At 47.1% G+C, this 19,292-nt stretch overlaps 2 non-coding genes across 2 annotated transcripts; both read right to left on the bottom strand.

The window, feature by feature from the left end:
• Positions 1 to 1,224: 1,224 nt before the first annotated feature.
• Positions 1,225 to 1,296, bottom strand: trnad-guc (transfer RNA aspartic acid (anticodon GUC)). Its single transcript has one exon. It is a non-coding gene; the product is annotated as a tRNA-Asp (tRNA).
• Positions 1,297 to 12,876: 11,580 nt separating this feature from the next.
• Positions 12,877 to 12,948, bottom strand: trnad-guc (transfer RNA aspartic acid (anticodon GUC)). The gene has a single exon. It is a non-coding gene; the product is annotated as a tRNA-Asp (tRNA).
• Positions 12,949 to 19,292: the final 6,344 nt, after the last annotated feature.

Below are 19,292 nucleotides of genomic sequence, written 5' to 3'. Positions count from 1 at the left end.
TTTTTTTGCTTGTTTGTTTGTTTGTTTGTTTGTTTCTTTACTTGTTTGTTTTTCTCTCTTTTCCTGGCTTTGCAACAGAAGCAAGCACGATATGCAAAATATTTGGATTTCAATGTTTTGGCCCACGCTGCATTATTCTTTTCCCCTTTCCCGACACCACACTTTAGAAAGAAATCCTTCGTGTGGGTATCGAGAAGGATTGGCACCATGGGCTCGCCGTGGATGACTTCAGGTACACGGTGTGCAAAAGTGCAAGATGGGCGTTGTTCTCTCGTGCTCACAGAAGTTTTGATCTTGGTGTTCCAAACAAGGACTGTTTTGAACCAGAAAGCTTTTTTGTGGCAGGAGGGAAGGGTTAACCAGAGGACAAGAAGGTAAGGTGATTCGCATTCGAAGCAGACGTACAAGGAAAGAAGGATTAGTTTAGGCAGCATGTTGTTGTGTGAGCTGACTGAAAGTCGTGTGCTTTCAGATTGAATGTTAACATTCAAGAGAGAATGGCAGGATGCTGCAAGGAAATTAAAAAAAAATCAGGGCCGAGGGCTGATCACTCGAATACGTTGAGTAGCTCTTGCAAAGGGATCGCACAGGCTATGTGCATTGGGCATGTAGCATTCCCAACACTTTCTTCAGTGCCTCTGAGCACCTTGTCTCGTTGCGCTTGTTACTGAGCCATTCGAGGTTATTAACCTTTGCCACCTTTCACTTCTTTCCGTCCAGGTGGCCCTTGCTGAAGTTTGATGGCGTACAAGGTGTGTGACCTTCCTCCTCAGATTGTCTATCTGCCTTGAACAGGTGGTGGTGTGTGGCTGCTAGAGGGCTATTTTGCTGTCAGACTATGAACGCAATGGTGTTGCTGCCGCGTGAAAGATGTAGTGAAATGTGTTGCGTCGTGGCTTATAAAGCATGTTGGTTGTAGAAAGCGTCGCGGTTTAATGAAGCAATGAAATGTGCCAAGGAAAATGTGTTTAGTGCATTTTGAATGAGCCGCTTTGTGAATGCAAAGAAGGGAAAGTGGCCAGTCTGATGAGTAAAGAGCGGATGTTGTGCGGTGATTGTGATAGGCGGATGTGTGGAACATGTTTGCTGTTGATAGTTTTGATAAAACGGGTGGCGTGCCGCGTACGTGTTGTGGATGAGAGTCTCCATGCGGCAGTGCAAAGCGATTTGGAATTCAAAAAGTTTCCCCGAACAGCTCTCGGGTGGCCTTGGCAACGCTCACGCCTCCCCGTCGGGGTATTGAACCCCGGTCTCCCGCGTGACAGGCGGGGATACTCACCACTATACTAACGAGAAAGCACACGGAGGCGCTTTTTACAGTTTGCCAGAGATTGCCAGCCACCTTTGGGCTTCAAAGATGTTGTGTCAGCTTGGAGGGGGCACGTTTCCATCACCATTTCGGCTTCGACTTTGGAGCCAGGCAGCCGACGCAGTACCACCGCTAAAGCTCTTGACTCAATCAATTCAATTTTATCCCTCATCCCACATCATTGATGTTACATCGCACAGTGATTTGCCTCCTCTCTGTGATGGCATGCATTCAACACTTTCATCCAGTTCAGTCCTGTGACAGCTGCAGAGATCTGGACGGTGGATTCGCACTTTTGCGGGCTTGATATTGCACATCATCGGCCACTACAGGCAAGCAGGAAACGCATATGATTTTATTTTGCTTGTTTGCTTGTTTCTTTCTTTCTTTCTTTACTTGTTTGTTTTTCTCTCTTTTCCTGGCTTTGCAACAGAAGCAAGCACGATATGCAAAATACTTGGAGTTCAATGTTTTGGCCCACGCTGCATTATTCTTTTCCCCTTTCCCGACACCACACTTTAGAAAGAAATCCTTCGTGTGGGTATCGAGAAGGATTGGCACCATGGGCTCGCCGTGGATGACTTCAGGTACACGGTGTGCAAAAGTGCAAGATGGGCGTTGTTCTCTCGTGCTCACAGAAGTTTTGATCTTGGTGTTCCAAACAAGGACTGTTTTGAGCGAGAAAGCTTTTTTGTGGCAGGAGTAAAAGGTTAACCAGAGGACAAGAAGATAAGGTGATTCGCATTCGAAGCAGACGGACAAGGAAAGAAGGATTAGTGTAGGCAGCATGTTGTTGTGTGAGCTGACTGAAAGTCGTGTGCTTTCAGATTGAATGTTAACATTCAAGAGAGAATGGCAGGATGCTGCAAGGGAATTAAAAAAAAATCAGGGCCGAGGGCTGATCACTCGAATACGTTGAGTAGCTCTTGCAAAGGGATCGCACAGGCTATGTGTATTGGGCATGTAGCATTCCCAACACTTTCTTCAGTGCCTCTGAGCACCTTGTCTCGTTGCGCTTGTTACTGAGCCATTCGAGGTTATTAATCTTTGCCACCTTTCACTTCTTTCCGTCCAGGTGGCCCTTGCTGAAGTTTGATGGCGTACAAGGAGTGTGACCTTCCTCCTCAGATTGTCTATCTGCCTTGAACAGGTGGTGGTGTGTGGCTGCTGGAGGGTTATTTTGCTGTCAGACTATGAACGCATTGGTGTTGCTGCCACGTGAAAGATGTAGTGAAATGTGTTGCGTCGCGGCTTATAAAGCATGTTGGTTGTCGAAAGCTTCGCGGTTGAATGAAGCAATGAAATGTGCCAAGGAAAATGTGTTTAGTGCATTTTGAATGAGCCACTTTGTGAATGCAAAGAAGAGAAAGTGGCCAGTCTGATGAGTAAAGAGCGGATGTTGTGCGGTGATTGTGATAGGCGGATGTGTGGAACATGTTTGCTGTTGATAGTTTTGATAAAACGGGTGGCGGGCCGCGGACGTGTTGTGGATGAGAGTCTCCATGCGGCAGTGCAAAGCGATTTGGAATTCAAAAGGTCACCCCGAACAGCTCTCGGGTGGCCCTAGCAACGCTCACGCCTCCCCGTCGGGGTATTGAACCCCGGTCTCCCGCGTGACAGACGGGGACACTCACCACTATACTAACGAAGAAGCACACAGAGACGTTTTCTACAGTTTGCCAGAGATTGCCAGCCACCTTTGGGCTTCAAAGATGTTGTGTCAGCTTGGAGGGGGCACGTTTCCATCACCATTTAGGCTTCTACTTTGGAGCCAGGCAGCCGACGCAGTACCACCGCTAAAGCTCTTGACTCAATCAATTCAATTTTATCCCTCATCCCACATCATTGATGTTACATCGCACAGTGATTTGCCTCCTCTCTGTGATGGCATACATTCAACACTTTCATCCAGTTCAGTCCTGTGACAGCTGCAGAGATCTGGACGGCGGATTCGCACTTTTGCGGGCTTGATATTGCACATCATCGGCCACTGATGGCAAGCAGGAAACGCATATGATTTTATTTTGCTTGTTTGCTTGTTTGTTTCTTTCTTTCTTGACTTGTTTGTTTTTCTCTCTTTTCCTGGCTTTGCAACAGAAGCAAGCACGATATGCAAAATACTTGGAGTTCAATGTTTTGGCCCACGCTGCATTATTCTTTTCCCCTTTCCCGACACCACACTTTAGAAAGAAATCCTTCATGTGGGTATCGAGAAGGATTGGCACCATGGGCTCGCCGTGGATGACTTCAGGTACACGGTGTGCAACAGTGCAAGATGGGCGTTGTTCTCTCGTGCTCACAGAAGTTTTGATCTTGGTGTTCCAAACAAGGACTGTTTTGAGCGAGAAAGCGTTTTTGTGGCAGGAGGGAAGGGTTAACCAGAGGACAAGAAGATAAGGTGATTCGCATTCGAAGGAGACGTACAAGGAAAGAAGGATTAGTTTAGGCAGCATGTTGTTGTGTGAGCTGACTGAAAGTCGTGTGCTTTCAGATTGAATGTTAACATTCAAGAGAGAATGGCAGGATGCTGCAAGGGAATTAAAAAAAAATCAGGGCCGAGGGCTGATCACTCGAATACGTTGAGTAGCTCTTGCAAAGGGATCGCACAGGCTATGTGTATTGGGCATGTAGCATTCCCAACACTTTCTTCAGTGCCTCTGAGCACCTTGTCTCGTTGTGCTTGTTACTGAGCCATTCGAGGTTATTAACCTTTGCCACCTTTCACTTCTTTCCGTCCAGGTGGCCCTTGCTGAAGTTTGATGGCGTACAAGGTGTGTGACCTTCCTCCTCAGATTGTCTATCTGCCTTGAACAGGTGGTGGTGTGTGGCTGCTGGAGGGTTATTTTGCTGTCAGACTATGAACGCAATGGTGTTGCTGCCGCGTGAAAGATGTAGTGAAATGTGTTGCGTCGTTGCTTATAAAGCATGTTGGTCGTAGAAAGCGTCGCGGTTTAATGAAGCAATGAAATGTGCCAAGGAAAATGTGTTTAGTGCATTTTGAATGAGCCGCTTTGTGAATGCAAAGAAGAGAAAGTGGCCAGTCTGATGAGTAAAGAGCGGATGTTGTGCGGTGATTGTGATAGGCGGATGTGTGGAACATGTTTGCTGTTGATAGTTTTGATAAAACGGGTGGCGGGCCGCGTACGTGTTGTGGATGAGAGTCTCCATGCGGCAGTGCAAAGCGATTTGGAATTCAAAAAGTTTTCTCTTCCTGCTCTCGGGTGGCCTCAGCAACGCTCACGCCTCCCCGTCGGGAAATTGAACACCGGTCTCCCGCGTGACAGGCGGGGATACGCACCACTATACTAACGAGGAAGCACACAGAGACGCTTTCTACAGTTTGCCAGAGATTGCCATCCACCTTTGGGCTTCATAGATGTTGTGTCAGCTTGGAGGGGGCACGTTTCCATCACCATTTAGGCTTCTACTTTGGAGCCAGGCAGCCGACGCAGTACCACCGCTAAAGCTCTTGACTCAATCAATTCAATTTTATCCCTCATCCCACATCATTGATGTTACATCGCACAGTGATTTGCCTCCTCTCTGTGATGGCATACATGCAACACTTTCATCCAGTTCAGTCCTGTGACAGCTGCAGAGATCTGGACGGCGGATTCGCACTTTTGCGGGCTTGATATTGCACATCATCGGCCACTACAGGCAAGCAGGAAACGCATATGATTTTTTTTTGCTTGTTTGCTTGTTTGTTTCTTTCTTTCTTTACTTGTTTGTTTTTCTCTCTTTTCCTGGCTTTGCAACAGAAGCAAGCACGATATGCAAAATACTTGGAGTTCAATGTTTTGGCCCACGCTGCATTATTCTTTTCCCCTTTCCCGACACCACACTTTGGAAAGAAATCCTTCGTGTGGGTATCGAGAAGGATTGGCACCATGGGCTCGCCGTGGATGACTTCAGGTACACGGTGTGCAAAATTGCAAGATGGGCGTTGTTCTCTCGTGCTCACAGAAGTTTTGATCTTGGTGTTCCAAACAAGGACTGTTTTGAGCGAGAAAGCTTTTTTGTGGCAGGAGGGAAGGGTTAACCAGAGGACAAGAAGATAAGGTGATTCGCATTCGAAGCAGACGTACAAGGAAAGAAGGATTAGTTTAGGCAGCATGTTGTTGTGTGAGCTGACTGAAAGTCGTGTGCTTTCAGATTGAATGTTAACATTCAAGAGAGAATGGCAGGATGCTGCAAGGGAATTAAAAAAAAATCAGGGCCGAGGGCTGATCACTCGAATACGTTGAGTAGCTCTTGCAAAGGGATCGCACAGGCTATGTGTATTGGGCATGTAGCATTCCCAACACTTTCTTCAGTGCCTCTGAGCACCTTGTCTCGTTGCGCTTGTTATTGAGCCATTCGAGGTTATTAACCTTTGCCACCTTTCACTTCTTTCCGTCCAGGTGGCCCTTGCTGAAGTTTGATGGCGTACAAGGTGTGTGACCTTCCTCCTCAGATTGTCTATCTGCCTTGAACAGGTGGTGGTGTGTGGCTGCTGGAGGGTTATTTTGCTGTCAGACGATGAACGCAATGGTGTTGCTGCCGCGTGAAAGAAGTAGTGAAATGTGTTGCGTCGTGGCTTATAAAGCATGTTGGTTGTAGAAAGCGTCGCGGTGTAATGAAGCAATGAAATGTGCCAAGGAAAATGTGTTTAGTGCATTTTGAATGAGCCGCTTTGTGAATGCAAAGAAGAGAAAGTGGCCAGTCTGATGAGTAAAGAGCGGATGTTGTGCGGTGATTGTGATAGGCGGATGTGTGGAACATGTTTGCTGTTGATAGTTTTGATAAAACGGGTGGCGGGCCGCGTACGTGTTGTGGATGAGAGTCTCCATTCGGCAGTGCAAAGCGATTTGGAATTCAAAAAAAATTTCACTTACCGCTCTCGGGTGGCCTCAGCAACGCTCACGCCTCCCCGTCGGGGAATTGAACCCCGGTCTCCCGCGTGACAGGCGTGGATACTCACCACTATATTAACGAGGAAGCACACAGAGACCCATTCTACAGTTTGCCTGAGATTGCCAGCTACCTTTGGGCTTCAAAGATGTTGTGTCAGCTTGGAGGGGGCACGTTTCCATCACCATTTAGTCTTCTACTTTGGAGCCAGGCAGCCGACGCAGTACCACCGCTAAAGCTCTTGACTCAATCAATTCAATTTTATCCCTCATCCCACATCATTGATGTTACATCGCACAGTGATTTGCCTCCTCTCTGTGATGGCATACATTCAACACTTTCATCCAGTTAAGTCCTGTGACAGCTGCAGAGAACTGGACGGCGGATTCGCACTTTTGCGGGCTTGATATTGCACATCATCGGCCACTACAGGCAAGCAGGAAACGCATATGATTTTTTTTTGCTTGTTTGCTTGTTTGTTTCTTTCTTTCTTTACTTGTTTGTTTTTCTCTCTTTTCCTGGCTTTGCAACAGAAGCAAGCACGATATGCAAAATACTTGGAGTTCAATGTTTTGGCCCACGCTGCATTATTCTTTTCCCCTTTCCCGACACCACACTTTGGAAAGAAATCCTTCGTGTGGGTATCGAGAAGGATTGGCACCATGGGCTCGCCGTGGATGACTTCAGGTACACGGTGTGCAAAAGTGCAAGATGGGCGTTGTTCTCTCGTGCTAACAGAAGTTTTGATCTTGGTGTTCCAAACAAGGACTGTTTTGAGAGAGAAAGCTTTTTTGTGGCAGGAGGGAAGGGTTAACCAGAGGACAAGAAGATAAGGTGATTCGCATTCGAAGCAGACGTACAAGGAAAGAAGGATTAGTTTAGGCAGCATGTTGTTGCGTGAGCTGACTGAAAGTCGTGTGCTTTCAGATTGAATGTTAACATTCAAGAGAGAATGGCAGGATGCTGCAAGGGAATTAAAAAAAAATCAGGGCCGAGGGCTGATCACTCGAATGCGTTGAGTAGCTCTTGCAAAGGGATCGCACAGGCTATGTGTATTGGGCATGTAGCATTCCCAATACTTTCTTCAGTGCCTCTGAGCACCTAGTCTCGTTGCGCTTGTTACTGAGCCATTCGAGGTTATTAACCTTTGCCACCTTTCACTTCTTTCCGTCCAGGTGGCCCTTGCTGAAGTTTGATGACGTACAAGGTGTGTGACCTTCCTCCTCAGATTGTCCGTCTGCCTTGAACAGGTGGTGGTGTGTGGCTGCTAGAGGGTTATTTTGCTGTCAGACTATGAACGCAATGGTGTTGCTGCCGCGTGAAAGATGTAGTGAAATGTGTTGCGTCGTGGCTGATAAAGCATGTTGGTTGTAGAAAGCGTCGCGGTTTAATGAAGCAATGAAATGTGCCAAGGAAAATGTGTTTAGTGCATTTTGAATGAGCCGCTTTGTGAATGCAAAGAAGAGAAAGTGGCCAGTCTGATGAGTAAAGAGCGGATGTTGTGCGGTGATTGTGATAGGCGGATGTGTGGAACATGTTTGCTGTTGATAGTTTTGATAAAACGGGTGGCGGGCCGCGTACGTGTTGTGGATGAGAGTCTCCATGCGGCAGTGCAAAGCGATTTGGAATTCAAAAAAATTTTCACTTCCGCTCTCGGGTGGCCTCAGCAACGCTCACGCCTCCCCGTCGGGGAATTGAATCCCAGTCTCCCGCGTGACAGGCGGGGACACTCACCACTATACTAACGAGGAAGCACAGGGAGCCGCTCTCTACAGTTTGCCAGAGATTGCCAGCCACCTTTGTGCTTCATGGATGTTGTGTCAGCTTCGAGGGGGGCATGTTTCCATCACCATTTAAACTTCTACTTTGGAGCCAGGCAGCCGACGCAGTACCACCGTTAAAGCTCTTGACTCAATCAATTCAATTATATCCCTCATCCCACATCATTGATGTTACATCGCACAGTGATTTGCCTCCTCTCTGTGATGGCATACATTCAACACTTTCATCCAGTTCAGTCCTGTGACAGCTGCAGAGATCTGGACGGCGGATTCGCACTTTTGCGGGCTTGATATTGCACATCATCGGCCACTACAGGCAAGCAGGAAACGCATATGATTTTTTTTTTGCTTGTTTGCTTGTTTGTTTCTTTCTTTCTTTACTTGTTTGTTTTTCTCTCTTTTCCTGGCTTTGCAACAGAAGCAAGCACGATATGCAAAATACTTGGAGTTCAATGTTTTGGCCCACGCTGCATTATTCTTTTCCCCTTTCCCGACACCACACTTTAGAATGAAATCCTTCGTGTGGGTATCGAGAAGGATTGGCACCATGGGCTCGCCGTGGATGACTTCAGGTGCACGGTGTGCAAAAGTGCAAGATGGGCGTTGTTCTCTCGTGCTCACAGAAGTTTTGATCTTGGTGTTCCAAACAAGGACTGTTTTGAGCGAGAAAGCTTTTTTGTGGCAAGAGGGAAGGGTTAACCAGAGGACAAGAAGATAATGTGATTCGCATTCGAAGCAGACGTACAAGGAAAGAAGGATTAGTTTAGGCAGCATGTTGTTGTGTGAGCTGACTGAAAGACGTGTGCTTTCAGATTGAATGTTAACATTCAAGAGAGAATGGCAGGATGCTGCAAGGGAATTAAAAAGAAAATCACGGCCGAGGGCTGATCACTCGAATACGTTGAGTAGCTCTTGCAAAGGGATCGCACAGGCTATGTGTATTGGGCATGTAGCATTCCCAACACTTTCTTCAGTGCCTCTGAGCACCTTGTCTCGTTGCGCTTGTTACTGAGCCATTCGAGGTTATTAACCTTTGCCACCTTTCACTTCTTTCCGTCCAGGTGGCCCTTGCTGAAGTTTGATGGCGTACAAGGTGTGTGACCTTCCTCCTCAGATTGTCTATCTGCCTTGAACAGGTGGTGGTGTGTGGCTGCTAGAGGGTTATTTTGCTGTCAGACTATGAACGTAATGGTTTTGCTGCCGCGTGAAAGATGTAGTGAAATGTGTTGCGTCGTGGCTTATCAAGCATGTTGGTTGTGGAAAGCGTCGCGGTTTAATGAAGCAATGAAATGTGCCAAGGAAAATGTGTTTAGTGCATTTTGAATGAGCCGCTTTGTGAATGCAAAGAAGAGAAAGTGGCCAGTCTGATGAGTAAAGAGCGGATGTTGTGCGGTGATTGTGATAGGCGGATGTGTGGAACATGTTTGCTGTTGATAGTTTTGATAAAACGGGTGGCGGTCCGCGTACGTGTTGTGGATGAGAGTCTCCATGCGGCAGTGCAAAGCGATTTGGAATTCATAAAAATTTTCACTTCCGCTCTCGGGTGGCCTCAGCAACGCTCACGCCTCCCCGTCGGGGAATTGAATCCCAGTCTCCCGCGTGACAGGCGGGGACACTCACCACTATACTAACGAGGAAGCACACAGAATCGCTTTCTACAGTTTGCCAGAGATTGCCAGCCACCTTTGGGCTTCATAGATGTTGTGTCAGCTTGGAGGGCGCACGTTTCCATCACCATTTAGGCTTCTACTTTGGAGCCTGGCTGCCGACGCAGTACCACCGCTAAAGCTCTTGACTCAATCAATTCAATTTTATCCCTCATCCCACATCATTGATGTTACATCGCACAGTGATTTGCCTCCTCTCTGTGATGGCATACATTCAACACTTTCATCCAGTTCAGTCCTGTGACAGCTGCAGAGATCTGGACGGCGGATTCGCACTTTTGCGGGCTTGATATTGCACATCATCGGCCACTACAGGCAAGCGGAAAACGCATATGATTTTTTTTTTGCTTGTTTGCTTGTTTGTTTCATTCTTTCTTTACATGTTTGTTTTTCTCTCTTTTCCTGGCTTTGCAACAGAAGCAAGCACGATATGCAAAATACTTGGAGTTCAATGTTTTGGCCCACGCTGCATTATTCTTTTCCCCTTTCCCGACACCACACTTTAGAAAGAAATCCTTCGTGTGGGTATCGAGAAGGATTGGCACCATGGGCTCGCCGTGGATGACTTCAGGTACACGGTGTGCAAAAGTGCAAGATGGGCGTTGTTCTCTCGTGCTCACAGAAGTTTTGATCTTGGTGTTCCAAACAAGGACTGTTTTGAGCGAGAAAGCTTTTTTGTGGCAGGAGGGAAGGGTTAACCAGAGGACAAGAAGATAAGGTGATTCGCATTCGAAGCAGACGTACAAGGCAAGAAGCATCAGTTTAGGCAGCATGTTGTTGTGTGAGCTGACTGAAAGTCGTGTGCTTTCAGATTGAATGTTAACATTCAAGAGAGAATGGCAGGATGCTGCAAGGGAATTAAAAAAATTTCAGGGCCGAGGGCTGATCACTCGAATACGTTGAGTAGCTCTTGCAAAGGGATCGCACAGGCTATGTGTATTGGGCATGTAGCATTCCCAACACTTTCTTCAGTGCCTCTGAGCACCTTGTCTCGTTGCGCTTGTTACTGAGCCATTCGAGGTTATTAACCTTTGCCACCTTTCACTTCTTTCCGTCCAGGTGGCCCTTGCTGAAGTTTGATGGCGTACAAGGTGTGTGACCTTCTTCCTCAGATTGTCTATCTGCCTTGAACAGGTGGTGGTGTGTGGCTGCTAGAGGGTTATTTTGCTGTCAGACTATGAACGCAATGGTGTTGCTGCCGCGTGAAAGATGTAGTGAAATGTGTTGCGTCGTGGCTTATAAAGCATGTTGGTTGTAGAAAGCGTCGCGGTTTAATGAAGCAATGAAATGTGCCAAGGAAAATGTGTTTAGTGCATTTTGAATGAGCCGCTTTGTGAATGCAAAGAAGAGAAAGTGGCCAGTCTGATGAGTAAAGAGCGGATGTTGTGCGGTGATTGTGATAGGCGGATGTGTGGAACATGTTTGCTGTTGATAGTTTTGATAAAACGGGTGGCGGGCCGCGTACGTGTTGTGGATAAGAGTCTCCATGCGGCAGTGCAAAGCGATTTGGAATTCAAAAAGTTTTCTCTTACCGCTCTCTGGTGGTCTCAGCAACGCTCAGCCTCCCCGTCGGGGAATTGAACCCCGGCCACCCGCGTGACAGGCAGGGATACTCACCACTATAATAGCGAGGAAGCACGCAGAGACGCTTTCTACAGTTTGCCAGAGATTGCCAGCCACCTTTGGGCTTCATAGATGTTGTGTCAGCTTGGAGGGGGCACGTTTCCATCACCATTTAGGCTTCTACTTTGGAGCCAGGCAGCCGACGCAGTACCACCGCTAAAGCTCTTGACTCAATCAATTCAATTTTATCCCTCATCCCACATCATTGATGTTACATCGCACAGTGATTTGCCTCCTCTCTGTGATGGCATACATTCAACACTTTCATCCAGTTCAGTCCTGTGACAGCTGCAGAGATCTGGACGGCGGATTCGCACTTTTGCGGGCTTGATATTGCACATCATCGGCCACTACAGGCAAGCAGGAAACGCATATGATTTTTTTTGCTTGTTTGTTTGTTTGTTTCTTTCTTTCTTTACTTGTTTGTTTTTCTCTCTTTTCCTGGCTTTGCTACAGAAGCAAGCACGATATGCAAAATACTTGGAGTTCAATGTTTTGGCCCACGCTGCATTATTCTTTTCCCCTTTCCCGACACCTCACTTTAGAAACAAATCCTTCGTGTGGGTATCGAGAAGGATTGGCACCATGGGCTCGCCGTGGATGACTTCAGGTACACGGTGTGCAAAAGTGCAAGATGGGCGTTGTTCTCTCGTGCTCACAGAAGTTTTGATCTTGGTGTTCCAAACAAGGACTGTTTTGAGCGAGAAAGCTTTTTTGTGGCCAGAGGGAAGGGTTAACCAGAGGACAAGAAGATAATGTGATTCGCATTCGAAGCAGACGTACAAGGAAAGAAGGATTAGTTTAGGCAGCATGTTGTTGTGTGAGCTGACTGAAAGTCGTGTGCTTTCAGATTGAATGTTAACATTCAAGAGAGAATGGCAGGATGCTGCAAGGGAATTAAAAAGAAAATCACGGCCGAGGGCTGATCACTCGAATACGTTGAGTAGCTCTTGCAAAGGGATCGCACAGGCTATGTGTATTGGGCATGTAGCATTCCCAACACTTTCTTCAGTGCCTCTGAGCACCTTGTCTCGTTGCGCTTGTTACTGAGCCATTCGAGGTTATTAACCTTTGCCACCTTTCACTTCTTTCCGTCCAGGTGGCCCTTGCTGAAGTTTGATGGCGTACAAGGTGTGTGACCTTCCTCCTCAGATTGTCTATCTGCCTTGAACAGGTGGTGGTGTGTGGCTGCTAGAGGGTTATTTTGCTGTCAGACTATGAACGTAATGGTGTTGCTGCCGCGTGAAAGATGTAGTGAAATGTGTTGCGTCGTGGCTTATCAAGCATGTTGGTTGTGGAAAGCGTCGCGGTTTAATGAAGCAATGAAATGTGCCAAGGAAAATGTGTTTAGTGCATTTTGAATGAGCCGCTTTGTGAATGCAAAGAAGAGAAAGTGGCCAGTCTGATGAGTAAAGAGCGGATGTTGTGCGGTGATTGTGATAGGCGGATGTGTGGAACATGTTTGCTGTTGATAGTTTTGATAAAACGGGTGGCGGGCCGCGTACGTGTTGTGGATGAGAGTCTCCATGCGGCAGTGCAAAGCGATTTGGAATTCAAAATGTTTTCTCTTCCCGCTCTCGGGTGGCCTCAACAACACTCACGCCTCCCCGTCGGGGAATTGAACCCCGGTCGCCCGCGTGACAGGCGGGAACACTCACCACTATACTAACGAGGTAGCACACAGAAACGCTTTCTACAGTTTGCCAGAGATTGCCAGCCACCTTTGGGCTTCATAGATGTTGTGTCAGCTTGGAGGGGGCACGTTTCCATCACCATTTAGGCTTCTACTTTGGAGCCAGGCAGCCGACGCAGTACCACCGCTAAAGCTCTTGACTCAATCAATTCAATTTTATCCCTCATCCCACATCATTGATGTTACATCGCACAGTGATTTGCCTCCTCTCTGTGATGGCATACATTCAACACTTTCATCCAGTTCAGTCCTGTGACAGCTGCAGAGATCTGGACGGCGGATTCGCACTTTTGCGGGCTTGATATTGCACATCATCGGCCACTACAGGCAAGCGGGAAACGCATATGATTTTTTTTTTTGCTTGTTTGCTTGTTTGTTTCATTCTTTCTTTACATGTTTGTTTTTCTCTCTTTTCCTGGCTTTGCAACAGAAGCAAGCACGATATGCAAAATACTTGGAGTTCAATGTTTTGGCCCACGCTGCATTATTCTTTTCCCCTTTCCCGACACCACACTTTAGAAAGAAATCCTTCGTGTGGGTATCGAGAAGGATTGGCACCATGGGCTCGCCGTGGATGACTTCAGGTACACGGTGTGCAAAAGTGCAAGATGGGCGTTGTTCTCTCGTGCTCACAGAAGTTTTGATCTTGGTGTTCCAAACAAGGACTGTTTTGAGCGAGAAAGCTTTTTTGTGGCAGGAGGGAAGGGTTAACCAGAGGACAAGAAGATAAGGTGATTCGCATTCGAAGCAGACGTACAAGGCAAGAAGCATCAGTTTAGGCAGCATGTTGTTGTGTGAGCTGACTGAAAGTCGTGTGCTTTCAGATTGAATGTTAACATTCAAGAGAGAATGGCAGGAAGCTGCAAGGGAATTAAAAAAATTTCAGGGCCGAGGGCTGATCACTCGAATACGTTGAGTAGCTCTTGCAAAGGGATCGCACAGGCTATGTGTATTGGGCATGTAGCATTCCCAACACTTTCTTCAGTGCCTCTGAGCACCTTGTCTCGTTGCGCTTGTTACTGAGCCATTCGAGGTTATTAACCTTTGCCACCTTTCACTTCTTTCCGTCCAGGTGGCCCTTGCTGAAGTTTGATGGCGTACAAGGTGTGTGACCTTCTTCCTCAGATTGTCTATCTGCCTTGAACAGGTGGTGGTGTGTGGCTGCTAGAGGGTTATTTTGCTGTCAGACTATGAACGCAATGGTGTTGCTGCCGCGTGAAAGATGTAGTGAAATGTGTTGCGTCGTGGCTTATAAAGCATGTTGGTTGTAGAAAGCGTCGCGGTTTAATGAAGCAATGAAATGTGCCAAGGAAAATGTGTTTAGTGCATTTTGAATGAGCCGCTTTGTGAATGCAAAGAAGAGAAAGTGGCCAGTCTGATGAGTAAAGAGCGGATGTTGTGCGGTGATTGTGATAGGCGGATGTGTGGAACATGTTTGCTGTTGATAGTTTTGATAAAACGGGTGGCGGGCCGCGTACGTGTTGTGGATAAGAGTCTCCATGCGGCAGTGCAAAGCGATTTGGAATTCAAAAAGTTTTCTCTTACCGCTCTCTGGTGGTCTCAGCAACGCTCAGCCTCCCCATCGGGGAATTGAACCCCGGCCACCCGCGTGACAGGCAGGGATACTCACCACTATAATAGCGAGGAAGCACGCAGAGACGCTTTCTACAGTTTGCCAGAGATTGCCAGCCACCTTTGGGCTTCATAGATGTTGTGTCAGCTTGGAGGGGGCACGTTTCCATCACCATTTAGCCTTCTACTTTGGAGCCAGGCAGCCGACGCAGTACCACCGCTAAAGCTCTTGACTCAATCAATTCAATTTTATCCCTCATCCCACATCATTGATGTTACATCGCACAGTGATTTGCCTCCTCTCTGTGATGGCATACATTCAACACTTTCATCCAGTTCAGTCCTGTGACAGCTGCAGAGATCTGGACGGCGGATTCGCACTTTTGCGGGCTTGATATTGCACATCATCGGCCACTACAGGCAAGCAGGAAACGCATATGATTTTTTTTGCTTGTTTGTTTGTTTGTTTCTTTCTTTCTTTACTTGTTTGTTTTTCTCTCTTTTCCTGGCTTTGCTACAGAAGCAAGCACGATATGCAAAATACTTGGAGTTCAATGTTTTGGCCCACGCTGCATTATTCTTTTCCCCTTTCCCGACACCACACTTTAGAAAGAAATCCTTCGTGTGGGTATCGAGAAGGATTGGCACCATGGGCTCGCCGTGGATGACTTCAGGTACACGGTGTGCAAAAGTGCAAGATGGGCGTTGTTCTCTCGTGCTCACAGAAGTTTTGATCTTGGTGTTCCAAACAAGGACTGTTTTGAGCGAGAAAGCTTTTTTGTGGCAGGAGGGAAGGGTTAACCAGAGGCCAAGAAGATAAGGTGATTCGCATTCGAAGCAGACGTACAAGGCAAGAAGGATTAGTTTAGGCTGCATGTTGTTGTGTGAGCTGACAGAAAGTCATGTGCTTTCAGATTGAATGTTAACATTCAAGAGAGAATGGCAGGATGCTGCAAGGGAATTAAAAAAAAATCAGGGCCGAGGGCTGATCACTCGAATACGTTGAGTAGCTCTTGCAAAGGGATCGCACAGGCTATGTGTATTGGGCATGTAGCATTCCCAACACTTTCTTCAGTGCCTCTGAGCACCTTGTCTCGTTGCGCTTGTTACTGAGCCATTCGAGGTTATTAACCTTTGCCACCTTTCACTTCTTTCCGTCCAGGTGGCCCTTGCTGAAGTTTGATGGCGTACAAGGTGTGTGACTTTCTTCCTCAGATTGTCTATCTGCCTTGAACAGGTGGTGGTGTGTGGCTGCTAGAGGGTTATTTTGCTGTCAGAGTATGAACGCAATGGTGTTGCTGCCGCGTGAAAGATGTAGTGAAATGTGTTGCGTCGTGGCTTATAAAGCATGTTGGTTGTAGAAAGCGTCGCGGTTTAATGAAGCAATGAAATGTGCCAAGGAAAATGTGTTTAGTGCATTTTGAATGAGCCGCTTTGTGAATGCAAAGAAGAGAAAGTGGCCAGTCTGATGAGTAAAGAGCGGATGTTGTGTGGTGATTGTGATAGGCGGATGTGTGGAACATGTTTGCTGTTGATAGTTTTGAGAAAGCGGGTGGCGGGCCGCGTACGTGTTGTGGATGAGAATCTCCATGCGGCAGTGCAAAGCGATTTGGAATTCAAAACATTTACCCTTCCCGCTCTCGGGTGGCCTCAGCAACGCTCACGCCTCTCCGTCGGGAAATTGAACCCCGGTCGCCCGCGTGACAGGCGGGGATACTCACCACTATACTAACGAGGAAGCACACAGAGACGCTTTCTACAGTTTGCCAGAGATTGCCAGCTACCTTTGGGCTTCATAGATGTTGTGTCAGCTTGGAGGGGGGCACGTTTCCATCACCATTTAGGCTTCTACTTTGGAGCCAGGCAGCCGACGCAGTACCACCGCTAAAGCTCTTGACTCAATCAATTCAATTTTATCCCTCATCAAACATCATTGATGTTACATCGCACAATGATTTGCCTCCTCTCTGTGATGGCATACATTCAACACTTTCATCCAGTTCAGTCCTGTGACATCTGCAGAGATCTGGACGGCGGATTCGCACTTTTGCGGGCTTGATATTGCACATCATCGGCCACTACAGGCAAGCAGGAAACGCATATGATTTTTTTTGCTTGTTTGTTTGTTTGTTTCTTTCTTTCTTTACTTGTTTGTTTTTCTCTCTTTTCCTGGCTTTGCAACAGAAGCAAGCACGATATGCAAAATATTTGGAGTTCAATGTTTTGGCCCACGCTGCATTATTCTTTTCCCCTTTCCCGACACCACACTTTAGAAAGAAATCCTTCGTGTGGGTATCGAGAAGGATTGGCACCATGGTCTCGCCGTGGATGACTTCAGGTACACGGAGTGCAAAAGTGCAAGATGGGCGTTGTTCTCTCGTGCTCACAGAAGTTTTGATCTTGGTGTTCCAAACAAGGACTGTTTTGAGCGAGAAAGCTTTTTTGTGGCAGGAGGGAAGGGTTAACCAGAGGACAAGAAGATAAGGTGATTCGCATTCGAAGCAGGCGTACAAGGAAAGAAGGATCAGTTTAGGCAGCATGTTGTTGTGTGAGCTGACTGAAAGTCCTGTGCTTTCAGATTGAATGTTAACATTCAAGAGAGAATGGCAGGATGCTGCAAGGGAATTAAAAAAAAATCAGGGCCGAGGGCTGATCACTCGAATACGTTGAGTAGCTCTTGCAAAGGGATCGCACAGGCTATGTGTATTGGGCATGTAGCATTCCCAACACTTTCTTCAGTGCCTCTGAGCACCTTGTCTCGTTGCGCTTGTTACTGAGCCATTCGAGGTTATTAACCTTTGCCACCTTTCACTTCTTTCCGTCCAGGTGGCCCTTGCTGAAGTTTGATGGCGTTCAAGGTGTGTGACCTTCTTCCTCAGATTGTCTATCTGCCTTGAACAGGTGGTGGTGTGTGGCTGCTGGAGGGTCATTTTGCTGTCAGACTATGAACGCAATGGTGTTGCTGCCGCGTGAAAGATGTCGTGAAATGTGTTGCGTCGTGGCTTATAAAGCATGTTGGTTGCAGAAAGCGTCGCGGTTTAATGAAGCAATGAAATGTGCCAAGGAAAATGTGTTTAGTGCATTTTGAATGAGCCGCTTTGTGAATGCAAAGAAGAGAAAGTGGCCAGTCTGATGAGTAAAGAGCGGATGTTGTGCGGTGATTGTGATAGGCGGATGTGTGGAACATGTTTGCTGTTGATAGTTTTGATAAAGCGGGTGGCGGGCCGCGTACGTGTTGTGGATGAGAGTCTCCATGCTGCAGAGCAAAGCGATTTGGAATTCAATAAGTTTTCTCTTACCGCTTTCTGGTGACCTCAGCAACGCTCAGCCTCCCCGTCGGGGAATTGAACCCCGGCCTCCCGCGTGACAGGCGGGGATACTCACCACTATAATAGCGAGAAAGCACGCAGAGACGCTTTCTACAGTTTGCCAGAGATTGCCAGCCACCTTTGGGCTTCATAGATGTTGTGTCAGCTTGGAGGGGGCACGTTTCCATCACCATTTAGGCTTCTACTTTGGAGCCAGGCAGCCGACGCAGTACCACCGCTAAAGCTCTTGACTCAATCAATTCAATTTTATCCCTCATCCCACATCATTGATGTTACATCGCACAGTGATTTGCCTCCTCTCTGTGATGGCATACATTCAACACTTTCATCCAGTTCAGTCCTGTGACAGCTGCAGAGATCTGGACGGCGGATTCGCACTTTTGCGGGCTTGATATTGCACATCATCGGCCACTACAGGCAAGCAGGAAACGCATATGATTTTTTTTGCTTGTTTGTTTGTTTGTTTCTTTCTTTCTTTACTTGTTTGTTTTTCTCTCTTTTCCTGGCTTTGCAACAGAAGCAAGCACGATATGCAAAATACTTGGAGTTCAATGTTTTGGCCCACGCTGCATTATTCTTTTCCCCTTTCCCGACACCACAATTTAGAAAGAAATCCTTCGTGTGGGTATCGAGAAGGAATGGCACCATGGGATCGCCGTGGATGACTTCAGGTACACGGTGTGCAAAAGTGCAAGATGGGCGTTGTTCTCTCGTGCTCACAGAAGTTTTGATCTTGGTGTTCCAAACAAGGACTGTTTTGAGCGAGAAAGCTTTTTTTGTGGCAGGAGGGAAGGGTTAACCAGAGGACAAGAAGATAAGGTGATTCGCATTCGAAGCAGACGTACAAGGAAAGAAGGATTAGTTTAGGCAGCATGTTGTTGTGTGAGCTGACTGAAAGTCCTGTGCTTTCAGATTGAATGTTAACATTCAAGAGAGAATGGCAGGATGCTGCAAGGGAATTTAAAAAAAAATCAGGGCCGAGGGCTGATCACTCGAATACGTTGAGTAGCTCTTGCAAAGGGATCGCACAGGCTATGTGTATTGGGCATGTCGCATTCCCAACACTTTCTTCAGTGCCTCTGAGCACCTTGTCTCGTTGCGCTTGTTACTGAGCCATTCGAGGTTATTAACCTTTGCCACCTTTCACTTCTTTCCGTCCAGGTGGCCCTTGCTGAAGTTTGATGGTGTACAAGGAGTGTGAACTTCTTCCTCAGATTGTCTATCTGCCTTGAACAGGTGGTGGTGTGTGGCTGCTAGAGGGTTATTTTGCTGTCAGACTATGAACGCAATGGTGTTGCTGCCGCGTGAAAGATGTCGTGAAATGTGTTGCGTCGTGGCTTATAAAGCATGTTGGTTGCAGAAAGCGTCGCGGTTTAATGAAGCAATGAAATGTGCCAAGGAAAATGTGTTTAGTGCATTTTGAAT

This window comes from Heterodontus francisci, chromosome 34, assembly GCF_036365525.1.
Source record: "Heterodontus francisci isolate sHetFra1 chromosome 34, sHetFra1.hap1, whole genome shotgun sequence".
In the NCBI taxonomy this organism is placed as follows: domain Eukaryota; kingdom Metazoa; phylum Chordata; class Chondrichthyes; order Heterodontiformes; family Heterodontidae; genus Heterodontus; species Heterodontus francisci.
This window is presented reverse-complemented; position numbering and strand designations above follow the sequence as displayed.